The sequence below is a fragment of the Neoarius graeffei genome, chromosome 28 (genome assembly GCF_027579695.1).
Source record: "Neoarius graeffei isolate fNeoGra1 chromosome 28, fNeoGra1.pri, whole genome shotgun sequence".
NCBI lineage: Eukaryota > Metazoa > Chordata > Actinopteri > Siluriformes > Ariidae > Neoarius > Neoarius graeffei.
The window spans coordinates 32,098,094-32,119,522 of NC_083596.1; the positions used below are offsets into that span (position 1 = coordinate 32,098,094).

Genomic DNA, 21,429 nt, shown 5'->3' on the forward strand with positions numbered 1-21,429 from the left:
CAAATTTATATTTTATCAAGCCACTGTTAGTATGACCCAGCAGTTATTAAAAGCTTTGCCCTTAAGCAGACTATAATCTTATCCCAACAAATTTATTTATGCAAATTTTGTACTGCCAGTGGTGTTTTGTGGCTGGTTATGGAAAGACTAGTACAATAGGTAAAGTCTCTAATATCAGAAAGAAAGACAGAATTAAAAGAATCTTCTCAAGGGAAAAGAAGTTTAAAAAAGACAGATCAATGAACACACTACCACTGTTCTACAGTTTAAAATTCAAATATCCGCACAACTCTCACACAGGTGCACGACAAAATTCAAACATCCAACAAGTTGATTTATACAATGTAAGTGATGCACCCAGAGTGAAAATACTAAATTTCAGTTATCCAACAAGTAACAATGCACTAATTACACAATTTAGCACTAAAAATGCTAAAAAATTCACCTGTCAAATGAACAATGTACTGAATTATATAACTTGACACACTCAAAAAGTAATGCTAAAATTCGTAGCAAATGTAATGCTAAAATTCGTAGCAAATTCGTAGCGTATAAACCTGCTTGAAATTGAAAATGCCCGAGTTTTGATAGCAAGGAAAATAATGTATTACCCTACCCTAAATGATAAATGCTAAAATTCAGATAAGATAAGCAATGCCTTACACCAATATAAATGACAAATGCCAAAATTCAATGCTAATACAAATTTAATTGAGACACTAAAAATGAAAAACACTAGATCAGTTCGTAAGGATCAAATAGCTCTTAAAAAGAAAAAAAAAGTAAAGAGTGCCATCTTCTGGCTCAGTTGTAGTACTACAACTGATCCAGAAGATAGGCCATTTGCAGGAATTGGTCACTTGTCAATTTTGCCCATAGCAACAAGCCCGTGGTGGGCAAGCTAACTTGACATTCCTTGACAACCATAAGAGTTTGACTAGTGATGCAAAACAATCAATTTCTATAATAGTTGTTTTGACCTTTTCAACGGTCTTTTTTTGACCCGAATTTTCGTGTGTACTTGGAAAAAGTTTGTGGTTTAAACTTCTGTCGTAAGATAAACCGAATCATTGGCCATAAAAGAGAGTTTTTTTGGACTAAAGTTGGTCGCCGCCGAAAGCAATTCATGTGCAAAATGGCGGATATACCTGTATTTATTTTCAAGAATCTTCACACATTAAGCGAATGATAAAGGTAGAAAAGGAGAAATTATGTTATAAACATACCTGAGAAACCCGCCATTTCATACGTGAATTTTTTTTCGGCGGCGACCAACTTGAGTCCAAAAAACTGTCTTTTATGGTGGGCAAGTTAGCCACATTCATTCTGATGTACATCTGTACATCAGATTTATAGTCATGACAAAACAAATATAATACAGTGACAAACAACACAACAAGCACAACATGCTTAGAAACACGAGGCTTTCCCCGCTGACAATATGAATTCTGCCCACTGAGTGAAACCCATATAAAACTTTTCATGGCATAAAGTCAAATATGCTGCCCACTGGTTCTCTTTACAAAATGCACACAAATAAGGCCTTTATGCAGCCACTATGAATTTTTTACCCACTGAATGGAACCCATCTGAAACTTTTACTGGAGTAGAAACAATTGTCCTACAGAGGTTTTTAGGCCTTTTAGCCACCTGTGTTCAGGCAGTGAGGCTATTTTATCACCACCTCCTCACCTCTGTGTAAAGACAATGGGCCTATTTTCCAATTCTTTCTGCTAACCTTTCTTTTTAACAGTTTGTTGCTTATCGTCCAGGCAGGTGTCACCATGATAAGATGATGTACTATGTAGACTGTACAGGCATGCTCTGCTTTAACTTTTTCCCTGCAGTGTGCAGGGAATATTCCCCCTGCCTTCCAGAATATTACCCTCTTGGCTGGGTCACTAAATTTATGGGGAATCCTTTCCCATCTCCCACGGAGGCTTGAGGATAGGTGAGGGAACTACAACGTTTTATACATTTGATTCCAAAAGTAAACCTAAGCAATAAACAAGGTTAGTAAGTTTCAGCAAACACTGAAACATGAACATACTGCATGATCTGATATATTCAAAGGATGGGGCATATTTGCCTCCTTTAATTGGTTAATTTTACTTTATCTTCCTCACAGTAAATCCCCTCACTGCCACTAGGTAGCCTCCTATTCTTTTAGATCACCTATTAAACCAAGGCTGCTGAAAAAACAACAGGTCAGGTTGGATCTGAAGGAATGACTTGACTTGCTATCTATAGTTGATGCACATACAGTGGTGCTTGAAAGTTTGTGAACCCTTTAGAATTTTCTATTTTTCTGCATAAATATGACCTAAAACATCAGATTTTCACACAAGTCCTAAAAGTAGATAAAGAGAACCCAGATAAACAAATGAGACAAAAATATTATATTTGGTCATTTATTTATTGAAGAAAATGATCCAATATTACATATCTGAGAGTGGCAAAAGTATGTGAGCCTCTAGGATTAGCAGTTAATTTGAAGGTGAAATTAGAGTCAGGTGTTTTCAATCAATGGGATGACAATCAGCTGTGAGCTGTGACAAACCCTGTTTTATTTAAAGAACAGGGATCTATCAAAGCCTGATCTTCACAACACATGTTTGTGGAATTGTATCATGGCACGAACAAAGGAGATTTCTGAGGACCTCAGAAAAAGCATTGTTGATGCTCATCAGGCTGGAAAAGGGTACAAAACCATCTCTAAAGAGTTTGGACTCCACCAATCCACAGTCAGACATATTGTGTACAAATGGAGGAAATTCAAGACCATTGTTACCCTCCCCAGGAGTGGTCAACCAACAAAGATCACTCCAAGAGCAAGGCGTCTAATAGTCGGCGAGGTCACAAAGGACCCCAGGGTAACTTCTAAGCAACTGAAGGCCTCTCTCACATTGGCTAATGTTAATGAGTCCACCATCAGGAGAACACTGAACAACAATGGTGTGCATGGCAGGGTTGCAAGGAGAAAGCCACTGCTCTCCAAAAAGAACATTGCTGCTCGTCTGCAGTTTGCTAAAGATCACATGGACAAGCCAGAAGGCTATTGGAAAAATGTTTTGTGGACGGATGAGACCAATATAGAACTTTTTGGTTTAAATGAGAAGCGTTATGTTTGAAGAAAGGAAAAGGCTGCATTCCAGCAGAACCTTATCCCATCTGTGAAACATGGTGGTGGTAGTATAATGATTTGGGCCTGTTTTGCTGCATCTGGGCCAGGATGGCTTGTCATCATTGATGGAACAATGAATTCTGAATTATACCAGCAGATTCTAAAGGAAAATGTCAGGACATCTGTCCATGAACTGAATCTCAAGAGAAGGTGGGTCATGCAGCAAGACAATGACCCTAAGCACACAATTCGTTCTACCAAAGAATTGTTAAAGAAGAATAAAGTTAATGTTTTGGAATGAACAAGTCAAATTCCTGACCTTACTCCAATCGAAATGCTGTGGAAGGACCTGAAGTGAGCAGTTCATGTGAGGAAACCCACCAACATCCCAGAGTTGAAGCTGTTCTATATGGAGGAATGGGCTAAAATTCCTCCAAGCCGGTGTGCAGGACTGATCAACAGTTACCGGAAACATTTAGTTGCAGTTATTGCTGCACAAGGGGGTTACACCAGATACTGAAAGCAAAGGTTCACATACTTTTGCCACTCACAGATATGTAATATTGGGTCATTTTCCTCAATAAATAAATGACCAAGTATAATATTTTTGTCTCATTTGTTTAAGTGGGTTCTCTTTATCTATTTTAGGACTTGTGTGAAAATCTGATGATGTTTTAGGTCATATTTATGCAGAAATATAGAAAATTCTAAAGGGTTCACAAACTTTCAAGCACCACTGTACCCCTTTCCTGTGGAGTGTGCATTCAGCCTGTTAATCTAGCAAGACTTTTGATTTCTCTTGAAACAATTCTTCACATAGCCTGGTAAAACCTAAATTCAAGTCAAGTTTGTTTGTATAGCACTTTTAACAATAAACGTCGCAAAGCAGCTTTACAGAATTTGAATGACTTAAAATATGAGCTAATTTTATCCCTAATCTATCCCCAATGAGCATGCCTGTGGTGACGGTGGCAAGGAAAAACTCCCTCAGACGACATGAGGAAGAAACCTCGAGAGGAACCAGACTCAAAAGGGAACCCATCCTCATTTGGGCAACAACAGACAACATGACTATAACATTAACAGTCCTAACATAAAGTCAGCTTCGTTGATGCTATAAACCCCCCACCAATGGAAACCCGAGCGCAAAACCGCCCATGACAACCGCAGTCCCAAAGTGAGCAAGTCAACTGCAGTCCCCAGCCACAAAAGCACCACTGCAAGAGTCCAGAGCGTCCTCCAGGCGCAACCCCCAACTGTCCAACTGGGGCCACCCTCCACAGGAGCGATGCGATGAGACTTCAACCAGACACAGGGCACCAGGATGGATCAGGCAGGTCTGAGGAGCAGAAGAGGCCAGCTTCTCGATCCCAGGACCAACATGTAACTCAGAGGGACAGATTGGGGGGGGGGGGGGACACAGGTTGTTAGGTATGCCCAATGTCACCTGAATAAGTAGGAACAGTATACATATTGCACTGAGTACAAGCAGGGACTCCCGCAACTAACTATGACAGCATAATTAAAAGGGGAGAGCCAGAAGGTAACACAGGCATGAGGGAGCCCGAGGACATAAAGCAGCCAGCCACTACACCGTCAACAAACGTGAGCAAGTGAGTGGGGGACTGACAGCATCCATACATCCCAGTTTACCAAAACACTCTATGTCTGAGGACCCTCCAGATCTACACCTTTACCTCATAAACACCATTAACAAAACACTTGACTAAACAGATATGTTTTCAGCCTAGACTTAATTGCTGAGACTGTGTCCGATTCCCGAACACTACTTGGAAGGCTGTTCCATAAGTGTGGGGCTTTGTAAGAAAAGGCTCTGCCCCCTGATGTAGCCTTCACTATATGAGGTACCAGCAGATAGCTTGCACCTTTTGATCCAAGTAGGCATGGCAGTTCATAGAGGAGCAGAAGTTCACTCAGGTACTGTGGTGCGAGACCATTCAGTGCTTTAAAGGTCAATAGCAGTATTTTATAATCAATACGAAATTTGATTGGGAGCCAATGCAGTGTGGATAAGACAGGGGTGATGTGGTCATATTTTCTAGTTCTAGTAAAGACTCTTGCTGCTGCATTTTGAACTAACTGGAGCTTGTTTATGCGCTTATTGGAACATCCAGACAGTAAGGCATTACAATAATCCAACCTCGAGGTAACGAAAGCATGAACTAGTTCTTCCGTGTCATGTAGTAACATTAAATTTCTTATTTTGGCAATATTTCTGAGATGAAAGAAAGCTATCCGGGTGATGTTATCAGTGTGAGTTTCGAATGAAAGACTGGGGTCAATAATCACTCCGAGGTCTTTTACTGCTGCACGTGAAGAAACAGAAAGGCCATCCAGAGTTACTGTGTAATCAGAAAACTTACTTCTAGCTGCATGTGGTCCTAGTACAAGTACTTCAGTCTTGCCAGAGTTAAGCAGAAGGAAATTAATAAGCATCCAGTGTCTGCTGTCCTTTACACATTCCTCAATTCTATTAAGCTGGTGTCTCTCATCAGGTTTTGCAGAAACATGCAACTGTGTCATCAGCATAACAGTGGAAAATAATAGTGTTTACGAATATCATCACCTAGAGGTAACGTGTGTGTGTATGTGTATATATATATATATATATATATATATATATATATATTAGTGCTGTCAAAGTTAACGTGATAACACGTTAACGCGATCTCAATTTAACGCAATTAAAAAAATAGTGCCGTTAACGCAAATTCTAATTTGGCCCTGCGAGTCACCTGTAGTTCTTGCTGAGGCTTGTCGTGCGCTGCGTTTAACTGTACCAACAGGTTTACCGTCCAAACGACATCACATGGGATTACCTTTCACAGGTGAGACTGGAAAAAATACTTTTCAATACTTTTCCTTCAGTCTTCAGTTTCCCAGCTCATCTCCACCGGGTAGGTGTATAGTTATAAGCAGTGAGCAGTAGAGAATACAGTGCCACACTATGATGAATGTTTTTGAACGTATGATGAATGTTTTTATTTTTGTTATCTGTTTTTTTCTTCTTTTATGGCAAATACTTCTCTTCAAAAGAAACTAATGAAGAGTAAAATAAAACTTTTTTTATTTTCACAGTGATATGCACTTTATTTTTCATCCCTTGGTTTTCTCATCTAATATGGAAGTTATGGATGTCAGTGGCTGTGACAAGACGTGTTATGCTCTGCAATTAAAAAAAAACATTGGTACAAAGCAAGCCCATTCACTTTTTTATGCTGATAAGAGAATTACAATGGTTTTTCATGTGACAAAAATGTGCGATTAAATTGCGATTAATCGCGAGTTAACTATGACAGTCGCGACATTAATCGCGATTAAATATTTTAATTGCTTGACAGCACTAATATATAAAGAAAAAAGCAGTGGACCCAAGACAGAACTTTGTGGAACACCAAACTTTTACCTCAGTACGTATAGAAATATCACCATTTACATCAACATACTGATAGCAATCAGTTAAATAAGACCTGAGCCAGGAGAGGGCCGTTCCCTTAACTCCCACAACATTTTCTGGTCTATCCAGAAGAATGGAATGATCAGTGGTATCAAATGCTGCACTAAGGTCAAGCAACACAAGCAGCGAGACACAGCCCTGATCAGACAATCAAATCTATTTCAGACTTATTGGAACTTGGGGAAAAAAGGCCAATTCTCTGAACAACTCTGAACATGTTTTCATGTTATGCTGCTCTTTGCATTAAGGCTGAAGTCAGAGCTCATTCTCAATACGCATAGAAAAAATTAAGATCCTAACCCATTTTTCCTGCTTCCAACGCTTTGTTGTATTTGCAAACAATACAACATGGATTATATGCAGTGTAAACGAGGTAAAATGAAGATAGACATTTGTTTTCTGAATATTTTCCACATGACCCTTTGCCCATGACCCTGTTGCTGATTCACTGGTTGCCCTTCCTTGGATCGCTTTTGGTAAGGTACGACCACTGCAGTGGGAACATCCCACAAGACCTGAATTTTGGAGGTGCTCTGACCCAGTCATCTTGCCAACACAATTTAGCCCTTTCAAAGTCAATCAGATCCTAACCCATTTTTCCTGCTTCCAACGCTTTGAGGACTGTTTACTTGTTGCCTAGTATTACAGTATATACATTACAGTGGTACCTGCCTTTTTAATGAGAATCAATATTATTCACTTCACCTGTCAGTGGTTTTAATGTTATGTCTGATCAGTGTGTGTATATACACAGTTGAATTTTTTAAAGTGTATGTAATGCCTTGGGCGGCACGGTGGTGTAGTGGTTAGCGCTGTCGCCTCACAGCAAGAAGGTTCTGGGTTCGAGCCCCTTGGCCGGCAAGGGCCTTTCTGTGTGGAGTTTGCATGTTCTCCCCGTGTCTGCGTGGGTTTCCTCCGGGTGCTCCGGTTTCCCCCACAGTCCAAAGACATGCAGGTTAGGTTAACTGGTGACTCTAAATTGACCGTAGGTGTGAATGTGAGTGTGAATGGTTGTCTGTGTCTATGTGTCAGCCCTGTGATGACCTGGCGACTTGTCCAGGGTGTACCCCGCTTTTTGCCCATAGTCAGCTGGGATAGGCTTCAGCTCGCCTGCGACCCTGTAGAACAGGATAAAGCGGCTAGAGATAATGAGATGAGAAGAGATGTAATGCCTTATTGTAATGCTTTAAAGCGAGACTGCGGTTTGATTTCATAAAATCAGTAAAATTTAGTTCCTCTGAAATTTGGTCATTGTGATATACATGTTTATTTCTGTAATATCTCAAAAAAAAATCAGGCCATTCTGTGGCTGGGAAGTTATTTATTTTGAGGGGATTCCCAAGCAAATAATGTGCATGAAATCGCATGCTTCGCGCAGTCAAGCAGACAGAGGAAATCCAGTGTGTGCATGCGCAGGTTTTCCTTGACCGTGCACTGACCCAGTTACATCACTTTGCTGCGAGACAAGGAGCTAATCATAACGTTGGCATTGCAAGTTCAGTACTCAAGTTGTGACAGAAAATATGACTGAGCCAATGGATCCTACACATTTAAATGCTGGTTACTATGTTTCTCCCTATCATAAATATTGTAATTGGTGAAGAACATGCTGCAGTTAGCCCAAATATATATCTTTTTGAGGTGAACTTGAGCCTGGTCACTCATCTTGTTGAAGTCTGTTTTTCATTGAGTGTATTCTAGACAATATTCGTAATGAAAGTTATGTATTGATTTCACAATATAAATATTATTCCTGTGCATTAGATAGTTTACATAGAAGGTCCTTTTTTTATCATTGTGATGCACTGACCCAGTTACATCATTTTGCTGCGAGACGAGGAGCTAATCATAACGTTGGCATTGCAAGTTCAGTACTCAAGTTGTGACAGAAAATATGACTGAGCCAATGGATCCTACACATTTAAATGCTGGTTATGCACTGACCCAGCTGAACAAAAATGTGAGTAATTAGACTATACACCTATATTGCACAAATTCTGGTGAACAACCGCTCGATTCGCTATCATACTGTGCAGTTTATTTCGTTGAGCAAGACAGTATACGGTTCTTTTTCACTGCGGCAGCGGGGGCATGGTCAAGTGCTGGTTTGTGAATGGAGTGTGAACCCGGTGCTGTCGTGTGTGTGGGGGGGGAGTGAGGATCTCTTCCCATGGCTGAAATCACGTTGGTGCAGTGGTACAGTTTATTTTGAAACTGCTGAAAAGCATTTTTTTGTGTTAAGTGACTGTTTAAAAAAATAAAAACGAAAGTGACCTTGAGCTCGCCTGCCTATTTCAGTGTCCACTATATCAGGGAAGCTGTTACATTCATCTTTTTGATTTTTGTGTTTGCCCATGTTTTTGTCAAACGTAGTGATCAGAAGTAATAGTTTTGGGAATACAAACCCTCCTCTGTCTTTGTAATGCCACTAATAGACTTTCCTAAACTCTACTTTAGTATAACCTCGTGAATTTCTTGTATGACCCACCTATAGTTTGATTGGAGTGATATTTTCATATATATATATATATATATATATATATATAAAATTTATTTATTTATTTTAGTTTGGTCCTGCATTTCCTTTCCTTCGCAATACATGGTCTTTTCTTCTCACTTTCCGTTACTGTAGTCGGTCTTCCGTGTTTCAAGCGCACACTAACGTGCTCCATTGTTCTCTGTGCTGCCTTTCAGGTTGCAAATTTGTATCCCACAATGTGTTGCGAACGGGGAAACCCCACCACGTCATGCATGACATAGGCCCTGTCCACCCGGCAACGGATTCAGGTGACTCCGATACAATTGCTTATCGTTTAGGCCTGGCGTCCACACGGCACCGGCGTTTTGGGTGCCCAAAACGCAATCTTTTTGAGAACGGGTTCCAGAGTGGAAAGATCTGGCAACGCTGCCGTTGCGAAGTCGTCTGGATGAGTAGAACGGATTTGTTTACGATGACATCACAACCACATGACTGTGAGTGCTTCACGCCGGGTAGAAGTGTAACGAACTCGATGCGAGTTGTCAACAAATCCTATAACTTGGTTCATGAAACGCGCTTACAAAATATTTTCACTGTGAATATTTATTGTGTAATGGTGCAAAGTGAGAGAGAGAGAGAGAGAGAGAGAGAGAAAATAGCCCTTAGGGCAGAGTCAATCCCGCCAGCAAAAATAGGGAAAAAAAGGAGCGATCTCACCTCTTCAGATGTTGGTTTAAGTTCTACAATACATTCCTCAAAAACGGCGTAGAACAACAAATTAATCCATCAATGTGTAGCATTCAATTTATTCCGGACCATTAAAGACGCCGCCTTCCGCGCAGAATCATACGTCATCCTCGCCGCCATATTGGATAGGTCAAAGCGGAGAATAAAGATGCCTCATTCATGTGCTGCGTTTAACTGTACTAACAGGTTTACCGTCCAAACGAGATCACATGCCTACAATACATTCCTCAAAAAGGGCGTAGAACAACAAATTAATCCATCAACGTGTAGCATTCAATTTATTCCGGACCATTAAAGATGCCGCCTTCCGCGTAGACTCGTACGTCATCCTCGCCGCCATATTGGATAGGTCAAAGCGGAGAATAAAGATGCCTCATTCATGTGCTGCATTTAACTGTACCAACAGGTTTACCGTCCAGACGAGATCACATGGGATTACCTTTCACAGGTGAGAAACAACAAATTAATCCATCAACGTGTAGCATTCAATTTATTCCGGACCATTAAAGACGCCGCCTTCCGTGTAGAATCATATGTCATCCTCGCTGCCATATTTGGATAGGTCAAAGCGGAGAATAAAGATTAGCTGCGTTTAACTGTACCAACAGGTTTGCCGTCCAAACGAGATCACATGGGATTACCTTTCACAGGTGAGACTGGAAAAATACTTTTCATTGTATTTGGTCATTATAATATAATTTTACGAACAGATTTTCCTGACTTTGTGGCTAATATGAAGTCTCGCGCATAATAGTTTATGCGCATGCGTCCTTACTACTTCTATTGTTCTGGTGTCTCCGAAGGGACCGTCTTACAGCGCCCCTAGAGGTGTGGCATGTGTATTGCATCGTTTTCAGCAAGCGTTGCATTGCCATATGGACCTGATATTTTACTGATCGTTGCCCATTTGGACGCGATATATTTTTAAATAACATCTCGTTGCCGTTGTCGTGTGGATGTAGCCATAGGGTCACGGTTAGGCAAGAAAAAAATGGAGAATTTAGTGCCACGGGGCTCTATTATGTATTAATGTATTAATTGTTCTTTTAGGTGGGGAAAAGTAATAACATTTGAACTCTGTGATTCAAATTCAGTAGTTTTCAGTCCACTAAAAAAAATAATTGGGTGTCAGGGAAAATTCTTTTTATGGCCTAAATTCGAAAAATCTGAAAGAGAGTCTACCTTTAAAGAATCAGAATCAAAATTTATTATTGTTATTATTGTACGGAGTGCAATGAAATTAAAAGCTCATCCTTAAAGTGCAAGGACCACATAAAATAAAACGTACACCTAAAATGAATATACGTAATTAGTAACAACCAAAATAAATTAATAAAGGGGGGGAATTAGAGCTGTGCAATATATCGTATTTTTATCACGATATCGATATTGGTGTCAAACGATATCAAAATTCATAATATCGATATGAAACGATTTTTTGTCATTTGTCGAAAGGGACGTGCACAATATTTCTACAATGGCAATAAAACAACAATAACATTGACGTGACAGTAAGGTAAAACGAACCCTTCTGTCCCCTAAGGCACACCGTAGCCTTGCATACGTCATCCATTCTACTCCCGCGATATCTCCGCAACAGTAAAAAATCAGTTCTTCTGTTTTCATACGTGTCGGGTGATTTGATATATTGATTTCTTAATATGTTGTTTGATTTGCTTGCTAATAGTTATAATAATACAATTAACATATATTTACGTCATATTTTTGGATGTGGGACTGGGTAATGTAAAAATGGCATCTACGGAAGAAAACAAGCACAACAATATTAGCACATATCCAGCTTGCTAGCTGTGTTAGATGTGTTAAACCGTGTGGATTTAAGTGGAATAATTGCGAGTCGTCCTGTGGTCAAGGCAGCGTTTTAAGGTAAGGCAATTTGGTTATTAATGTTGCCCGCCGCGGCATGTTTACTTGGGTTCATTTGATTTTGACTTGTGCATCTGCAGCTAGCATCATGCTTTGAAGTAGGTTCTGCTAAGGACGGGTTTATTGCGCGATGTAGACGGACTCAGATGTAATTACATTGTTTTTAAAATTCCGTGCGCTTAAAACGGTGTCCCCCTGCTAATCATGTAGTCCTAATCATGTGTTGCTTTTACTTTTCTTAATGGCGAGTGAAATATCTCTGCAAATGGTATTTCAATGCTGACATGCCAAAAAGATAGCGGAGTCCACATTTGGAAGATGAAGGAAGAGAAGCCTGATGCTTGAAAATAGATTGCTTAATCCACAACGCATATCTGTATTTGAGACATAACCTGCAACTAGTGGGGATGTTTTGGAATGACTGTGCATAGGGTGTTTTTGGCCACAGAACACTAACCCACAGTAGTAGGAGTACTACTGGGTTCGTGGATTTTGTCTGTTGACCTGAGCGAAGCATGGTGTTTGCCTTGTGCCATTTCACGTAGCATCTAGCCGCAGTGCCACCTACACTTTCAGGGAATGTTTACATGCCGCTGAGCTATTTTCATGTATGTTAATTCTTAAGGACTTGTCTCTATATTGTGCGTGTTCACACACGGACTGGCCATCGGGAGTAGCGGGAGTTTTCCCGGTGGTTCAGTGTGGGCCGGCGGAGAAAAAAACAAAACAGTTGCGCGCTGGCCTTTAATATGATAAGCAATGTTAACAGTTTCTTTAAGAAACTGTTAACATTGTTTATTACAGTTGCGCGCTGGCCTTTAATATGATAAGCAATGTTAACAGTTTCTTAACTGTTAACATTGCTTATCATATTAAAGGCCAGCGTGCAACTTTTTTTTTTCTCCGCCGGCCCACAAACTCCCGCTACTCCCAATGGCCAGTCCGTGTGTGTGCGTGTTTTAATGTTGGTGTCTTAACAACACACAAGCTTACGTTGTAGTGTGTGTGTGTGTGTGTGAGAGAGAGATTTTATCCTTGGCTGGCTACGAGCCAGTGTGGACGTTACGCAGTAATCACTGGTAATACCAGCGCTGGCTCCATCCTCTGTGATCGGAAATGTTGAGTGAGGAGAACGTGAGCCTTGTGCAGGCGATAGGACCTATGCAAAGTACGCGCTTGCACAGTAAATAGTTTAAGTAAAAGGCGTTTCAGGGTACAACGGGAAGGGTTGACAGGTAGCCTATGAGGCCTGTACTATAAAAATGTGGCCCGGTGCCTCAGGTGTTGATGATCAGGGCTTTAAAAAAAGGTGTATAAATATCGTTTTAAAAATCGCGATATCGATATTTACTGAAAAAATCGTGATATTGATTTTTTCCAATATCGAGCAGCCCTAGGGGGAATAATAATTACTTATTTTATTATCAAGCACAAAACTCTCGATAAATCGCGGTGTCCAGATCCTGGAAAAAGGCAGCCTTACCCCAGGGCTAATCTCGCATGATGTCACACGTGGAACCCCAGGTATCTGGGTCATTTCGGTTCATCTGACTCCGTGCCTGTTTCCTTGCTGAAATTAGATATTGTTGTTGGAATTTTACAAAAATAACGATGGGAAAACGCTGTGGTGTTTGGATGTTCAAATTCATATCCAACAGGACATTCGGTTCACAAATTTCCTAGAAATTACACTAATATAAAGCGACAGGGGATGAGGTTTGTGCATATGAAACTGGTAGATTTCGTGTTGCCTACTAATAATAAATCTGATTCATCAAATGTTCACCACCACAAGAATGACCACATGGGAATTATGGGAGCAAAAAAGAAACCCGTTGATTTAATAAATTACATTTTATCTGACATTTGGACAAGTTGTCGATTCCCCTATTATTGCCCACTTCATAGTTTGTTTCAGTAATTACACTGAATAAGTGTACATTTTAAAGGTTATATTTCTGCATTTAATGAGCTACATGTAAATATTTCCCTATATTTTGCAGTGGCCAGCTTAGAATAAAAATCCATAAACCAATCTGTTTCTCCAGTTCTTTCTGGCTGGTGGTGCACTATCGGTGGTGAGTGGGACTGTTGTGAACTGGCAGTTTCTTGTCTTGGGGGCTCAAAGATAACCATTTACTGTGGAATATCCTTGATAATCATCTGCCCCTTGATCTGACACACAAGAACCCCAATCACTGTCAGAATTCTCTTCAAAACATGATTCTATATCAAGACTGGTCTAACCACTGCTGCACACATGAACGAAATTGATACCTAGATTGTTGGATGTGTGATGTCACACAACCCTTTGGGATCTTCCAGTTCAGTCTCAGCACATTCCATGAAAATCAGCTGATCTTATTGATTTTCCATCAATTTATGGCCTTTTGGATCAGCTATGGTTCGAAAACACATGGTCAATCAACATAATGGTTGTTGCTTTGTACAAGGGAAAAATGTGTGTTTTAGGGACATTAAATTTGCTTTAACATCATCTCCAAATACACTGTGGTAGAAAGCAAAAATAGTTTTTCAAATATCCAAATATTTATGGACCTTAGTCCATACAGAATAATATTCTTGAAGTGACTCCATTCTCAAATGTGTTTTTTTTTTTTTTGGTGATCAATTTTTTTTATTGACATCAATTATGGCATTCAACACATGCATATCTTTGCTTGTAGTACATTTGCATTTACAAGCTCCTCAAGGACAGGTAGAGTATTGATGTCTTTTTGTATTAACTTTCTCCTTAATCACGCGGGGTGGGGGGAGAGGGGTTATGGACGTATGGGAGGGTGGTGGGGAGGGGGGAAACCTTGTTTTGTTCATATCCTGTTCTATACGTATAGAACAGGATATGAACAAAACAAGGTTTCCCCCCTCCCCACCACCCTCCCATACGTCCATAACCCCCCTCCCCCCACCCCGCGGTCTGCTGAGGAAAAAAAAAAAAACACATAAAATAAACCTAAACCAAAATAAAATAAAGTAAACCACACCTTGTCTAATCATCCTCTACAGAAGTATTATCTGGTTCCTTTTCAATAGAGTTCATCATATTAGAGATCTGTTCAGCCGCGTCTTTCCATAGGTTAATAGTTCTCCGTTTTGCCTTGTTTATTCTTGCTGTAGAAAGTTCAAGTAGGACAATGTCCAAGAAATAAGCCATCCATTTCTGCATGGACAGTGAATGTGAAGGCAACCATCTCTGCACTATCATTTTCTTGGCCGCTGTTGACCCAGCGAGCCAAATTTTTCCTCTGTTTTTCAAACAGTTGAAGTTTAGAATCATCATTCAATAACCAGACAATGGGGTCAACAGGGATTGGGCATTCTATTAAATCACCAATAGTTGCTGCTATTTTGTGCCAAAATTCCTGTACTTCTTCACATTCCCAAACCATGTGTAGGAAGGTCCCAGTTTGCTCTGGTTTACAGAAAGTGCAGTAAGGATTTGGAATGGCCTTTGTAATGTACCTTTTCTGAGGAGTCCAGTATGTCCTATGACAAATGTTAAAGTGGATATGTTGGTGATTTGGGTTTTTAGAGCAATGAAAAATGTTATCCTACACTGCTTCCCAGTCAACCATATCGTTTGCAATATTCAAATCTCGTTCCCATATTTGAATTATTGGAAGTTTCCCTGTAGTTGCCTCCATCAATTTTTTATAAACCATAGACGCCACTCTCCTCACAGGGAAGTTAAAAAAAACATTTCCAAATGGGATGTGTATCAAGTGTGGTTCCCCACGATATATCCTGACTTTTCAGAGCTGATCGTAGGCATAAGTACATGTAAAAGGATGTTTTAAGGATATCAAAGCTGGTTTTAAGTTCTTCAAAGCTCAATAAACCTTTTTCATTGAAAATATGGTTCAATGTGTACACACCCCTCTCACTCCATTGTTTGCATGTAAAGGGTTTATTGCCAGACAGTAAGTGTGAATTGTGCCATAAAGGGGTATGCTTACGCTATTTATTTGTATAGCCTAAAAGTCCCTCTGCATGTCTAAGATTGGATATTGTGTTTGTGATGATAAGGCCATAGCTTAAGGAACATTTTCTCAGGCTGACACCTGCAAAGGCTAAGGCCCTGTCCACACGGCAACGGATTCAGGTGAATCTGATAAAATTTTTTATCGTTTCGGCCTGGCGTCCACACGGCACCGGCGTTTTGGGTGCCCCAAAACGAAATCTTTTGAGAACGGGTTCCAGAGTGAAAAAATTTGGCAACGGCACCGTTGCGAAGTCGTCTGGATGAGTAGAACGGATTTGTTTACGATGACATCACAACCACATGACTAGAACAAGCAGCACTCTCGCGCGCATCATTCGTAACAACAGAAATTGAAATTGTTTACACATTAACCTGACTGACCTGCCAGACAGACAATTTACACCTGCTTTGATGAACAGAAAGTACAGCCTTCCACACAAAGCAACAGTTACCTGACTATAATGGAGGCAGAGGGGAAAAGGGTCAGAAGACCCTTCAACAGACTGTTTTGTATGAACCACTGCATTGCATTCACTTTTGTATACAGCTTTTCTTTTAAATAAACAAGTAACTGAACCATTTCTTGAATTTCTTTTTTAACTGGATAAGACTGCTTTTCAAAATGTTCACACACAATATAAAAAGCTATATAAATTATATAAAAATGCTTTTCAAAATGTTCACACACACAATAAGAAAATTAAGTTATATAAAACTATGCACACTAATAAAACTAATTTGTACACACAGAAGGCACGATTTCCTCGCGTAGTCGCAGCCATCTTGTTGTTGTGTGTTCCTGTGAGTGCTTCACGCCGGATAGAAGAAAGGGTTTATGCGTGTAACAGATGTTGCGTTGTGTTGTTCACCAGTCTTTTTATTCTGAAGAAATGAGACACAAATACACTGCTGAGGACGGGCTGCAAACGTCCAGTGGCATTGGCGCTTACATTTCCAAAATGAACTGAAAGAGGCCAGCGCCTCGTTCCCATAACTACCTGCGCTCTTAAAGGGCCAGCGCAGAATTTCCCCACCACTACACACAATGGCAAGTGGAAAAAAATAAACCCGTTACATGCGCATGCGTCCTACTTCTTCTATTGTTCTGGTGTCTCCGATGGGACCGTCTTACAGCGCACGTAGAGGTGTGGCATGTGTATTGCATCGTTTTCAGCAAGCGCTGTGTTGCCATATGGACCTGATATTTTACTGATCCGTTGCCCATGTGGACGCGATATATATATATATATATATATATATATAATATATTTACCCGCTAAAAAAAAAATCTCGTTGCCGTTGTCGTGTGGATGTAGCCTAAGTTGTTCTGTATCTTTCCATGGGGTAGTAGCTAAGGGGTCCATCCAAATTTTAAGAGCACGTAGCTGAAAGGCCCGATGATATATTTTAAAATTGGGAAAAGCTAATCCTCCATTATTTGTGGTGCGTTGCAAAGTTAGAAATTTTAGTCTGGGTTGTTTATTGTTCCAGATGTATTGTCTGATTAGTGAGTCAAGTCTCTTCCAATATTTTACCGGTGGTGCTAGAGGGATAATTGCACTCAAAAAATTCACCCGGGGCAGAATATTCATTTTAACCACCGCTACCCTGGATCTGAATGATGCTGGTAGTGCAGCCCAATTTTTCATATCTCTCTGCACATTGGTTAACACAGTCTTATAGTTGTCTTGGACAATTTGCTTCATCGATGTATGTATAGTGACACCCAGGTAAGTGATTTTGCTTTGAATTGGTATTTGATGACTAACTGGCCTACTAACTGGTTTATTGTTTAGTTTCAGCATATTAGATTTCTCCCAATTGATTTTGTAACCAGAGATTGACCCAAATGTACTAAAGATATGAAGAATTTTGGGTATGGAGTCTTCGAGGTCGGATATATACAGTAGGATGTTGTCAGCAAATAAGGATATTGAGTTGTCACATGATTTGAGTGGATAATTGCAGATTTTGTTTTGCCTTATAGCTTGGGCCAATGGTTCCAGAGAAAGTGCAAATAGGAGGGGTGAGAGTGGGCATCCCTGTCGGGAGCCACGTTCGATAGGGAAAGGCAGTGAGTGTAGACCATTGGTTGAAACGATAGCCGCTGGGTTTGCATATAAGGTGCGCACCATGTCAATAAATTTTGACCCCAGACCAAGTTTCTCCAATACTTGCCACAAATAGTTCCACGACAAACGGTCGCATGCTTTCTCCGCGTCTAGAGATAAAATTGTTGAAGGGGTTGTGAGGTTTTTGGCTTCATGGATTGTGTACCAGTCTGCGTATATTGTCTGCTGCATGGCGTTTGGGTATAAAGCCAGTTTGGTCGGGATGAACTAACTTTTCAATGACACGTTCCAAGCGCAGTGCCAACACCTTGGAAAACAGCTTAATATCAGTCCCCAGTAGGCTTATAGGTCTGTAATTGGCACAATGTTTCGGATCTTTGCCTTTTTTGGGTATGACAGATATTATTGCAGTATTTGTTTGCTGGAGAAAAGTGCCTCTCTCCATAGCTGATGTTAAAGCTTGTAGAATTGTAGGTCCGATTATATCAAAGTACTGCAATAATAGTTCTGATGGGATTCCGTCTAAACCTGGGGTTTTGCCCTTTTTAACACCCTTCCAGGCAGTTTTAAGTTCCTCTAGTGAGATTGGTTGGCCCAGTTCTTCTGCCTCATCTGGACTTAGACAAGGTAGCTCCAAATTTTTAAGAAATTCTTGGCATTGTGCTATGTTGGGATTGGTTGGGCACCTGTACAATTCTGAATAGAAGGACTTGAAGGTGGTGTTAATATCCTGGTAGTTTGTTGAAATGCCATTCTCTGTGAATATGCTATTAATTGTGGCTCTGGACTCATTTTGTTTTAGCTTAAGAGCAAGTAGTTTACTTGGTTTACAGCCATTGGAATAATAGTTTTGTCTCACTCTATGCATTAAAAACTCAGCTCTTCTCAGTAAATCATTTAATTCTGCTCGGTTTGTTACAAGAAGATTATGCATTGTTCTAGAGAATATGTTTTTGAGTTTGTGCTCCAATGATTGACACTGTTCCTCCAATTCTTTAATCCTCTCCTGTCTTTTCTTTAAATGAGCTGCAAAGGAGGATGTAAAATCCCTAATAAACCCCTTTGTGGCTTGCCATACATATGCTGGGTCAGTAGTTGAATCTGTATTAATTGCTACAAATTCTGCCATTTTGGCTCTAAATTCTGTGTCAAATTCAGAATTCTGAAGAAGGGACGTGTTAAATTGCCATCATCTAGATTTCCCCCCTGAAGTCTCACAGTGGAATGTTGATATTATTGGATTGTGATCAGATAAAATGGCTGGTTCCATAACTATAGACGGAAACATTGGTCTCAGTTCACTAGAGCACAGCATGTAATCAATGCGGGAATGAGTTAGGTGGCGAGTGGAGAAGAACGTGTAGTCTCTGCTAGTTGGGTTATGGAGTCTCCAAATGTCTGTTAAGTGCAGACTTTCCAATGTTGTTTTAAACATCTCTGACACCTGTTGTTGAGCTTTTGTGTAGTTAACACCTGATCTGTCTTGTTTTAAGTCCAGCACTGCATTTATGTCTCCCCCAACAATTAAAGAATATTCACTAACTGAGAGTGCAAGCAATTCATTAGTTAACCTTGGAAAAAAAGTTTCATCAAACATGGCTGGTGCATACACAGAGACAAAAGCTACTTTCCTATCCCCTATGGTGGTGCAGATATAGGATATTCTTCCAGTCATGTCTTTATTGCACTTATCTATGGTGAGACTGCATTTCCGTGATATACTGATATCACGGAAATGCGGTCTCACCATAGATAAGTGCAATAAAGACACGACTGGAAGAATATCCTATGGAGCCCTTGGTTTTAGTATTGTCACTAGATGAAGCTGCCACTTTGTAATGTTTATTTTGTAGGCGATTCACATCTTTCTGGCGCAGATGTGTTTCTTGTATAAGCGCTATGTCTATGCGTTTTCTTTTTAGAAAATCCAAAAATTTGTGTCGTTTGATTGGGCCATTGAGACCTCTAATATTAACCGACATAACAAAGTTCAGCCATTTTCCAAATGTTGCTGTAGATTGAAATGTTCTCTACCTGACTTCTCTACCAAAAGGATTCTCTTGCCAGACTGTATAACTGTAAAAATAAGCAAGGTGTGATAAAAACATAAAATACAAAATCCCCCTTTCCCGCCGAGACCGCAAAACCCTTCACGCAAGTATGAGATACGTGGCCACATCAAATGCAGTTTGCGCTAATCCCAGCCCACCCCTCCCTCCACCACGTAACGGGGGGGAAAAAAAAAACACAGGTCTTGTGGTTTCCAAATGTTAAACAAGCAGTTAGGTAACAATCTCGGCTATTTAAATTTCAAAAGCAGACCTACTACTAATAATAGTGACAGTGTTAAACCCTCTATGAGGAGTAACTGAAGTGAAAAAAGTCCGGTGGCAGAACATAGCCTATTGATCGCCATTTACTTGCGATTATGTCCATTCAGCTCGGAATGTTATTATTGCGTCTGTACTTACATAATCCTCTCAAGTCACTTCACCAAAAAAGTTCAGTTCTCATTCCACACTCGGAGAGCCTGGTCGAGATGGTTCTGAACCCGACTCTTGTTGCAGCAACTCTGATGCGGTCAATTCTTCCTCCAGGTGTCCACTCACACTACTCGGTTGATGATCCGGGCGAAGTTGTTCCTGCGTGTCTGTGTCGCTTACATTGTTATCCTCCTCGCCCAAGTCTTCACAGAAGTCATCAGCTTCTTTGGCCGTGTCGAATAATAGCTGTTTTCCTCTGTGGGTCACTTTTAATGTAGCAGGATAGATGAGGAAGTTTGAGATCCCTTTCGCATGCAACTTACTTTGTGCCTCTACAAACTGTTGGCGTCTCTGCATGGTGTACGCACTGTAGTCTGCTTTAAAGCGAAGCGTTGCTGTTGTAGTGTCCTTAATTGGCCCGGTTTTCTGTGTCTGTCTTGCCCCATTGAGGATTGCTTGGCGATCTTGATATCTCAGGCATTTGAAAATCATGGTGTGAGACCCCGAACTTTTCCCTTTCACATAAATTCGATGTGCCCTCTCCAGTTCGATGACGGGTCTGTTCTGTAGAGTGGGTATCCACACGGGTAGCTGTCGTTGCAGGAATCCGATGGGATCATTTGCCTCGCGACCCTCCTGGAGCCCAGTGATGCGAATATTATTGCGATGAGACCGGTCTTCCAGCTCAGCTAGCTTTTGCTCGAGTTCTTTCTGGTTGCTAACACAGGCTTTGACCGTTTTGATGATCTCCCGATTTTTCCTCGTGGTATCATCCACTTGTTGCTTAAGATCCTGCACGGTGGAGCCCTGTCTCTCGAGTTCAGTTCTGATGTGTTGCAGGGAGGTATTAATTTCTTGTAATGCTCCCTTCACTGTGTTTTGGACAACAGATTCGAGCATACTCTGTTGTTGCTGCAGGACTTGAGCAATGATGCCTTCCATGTTTAGCTCCGCGTTGTCGTTAGCTGTGTTAGCTGATCTTTGTTTCTCTGCTGCTAGCTTAGAGGATAAAGATGCCGATTTTTTCACTGATCGCTGCATTTTACTGGTTGTGTTGGTAGTTAAAAACACTTTCACCTGCTGATATAACAAAAAGACCTGATAATTTAGCAAATAAGTGGAGGTTTGTGAGGAGCTCTAGTCTTCAGCGTCCATC

General features: G+C 40.6%; 1 protein-coding gene across 6 annotated transcripts in view; it reads left to right on the top strand.

Annotated features, from left to right (window-relative positions):
* The window catches only part of fcho2 (FCH and mu domain containing endocytic adaptor 2), a 369,466-nt gene that overhangs the window by 188,099 nt on the left and 159,938 nt on the right, over positions 1-21,429 (top strand). The gene's annotated exons all lie outside the window — the stretch shown is intronic.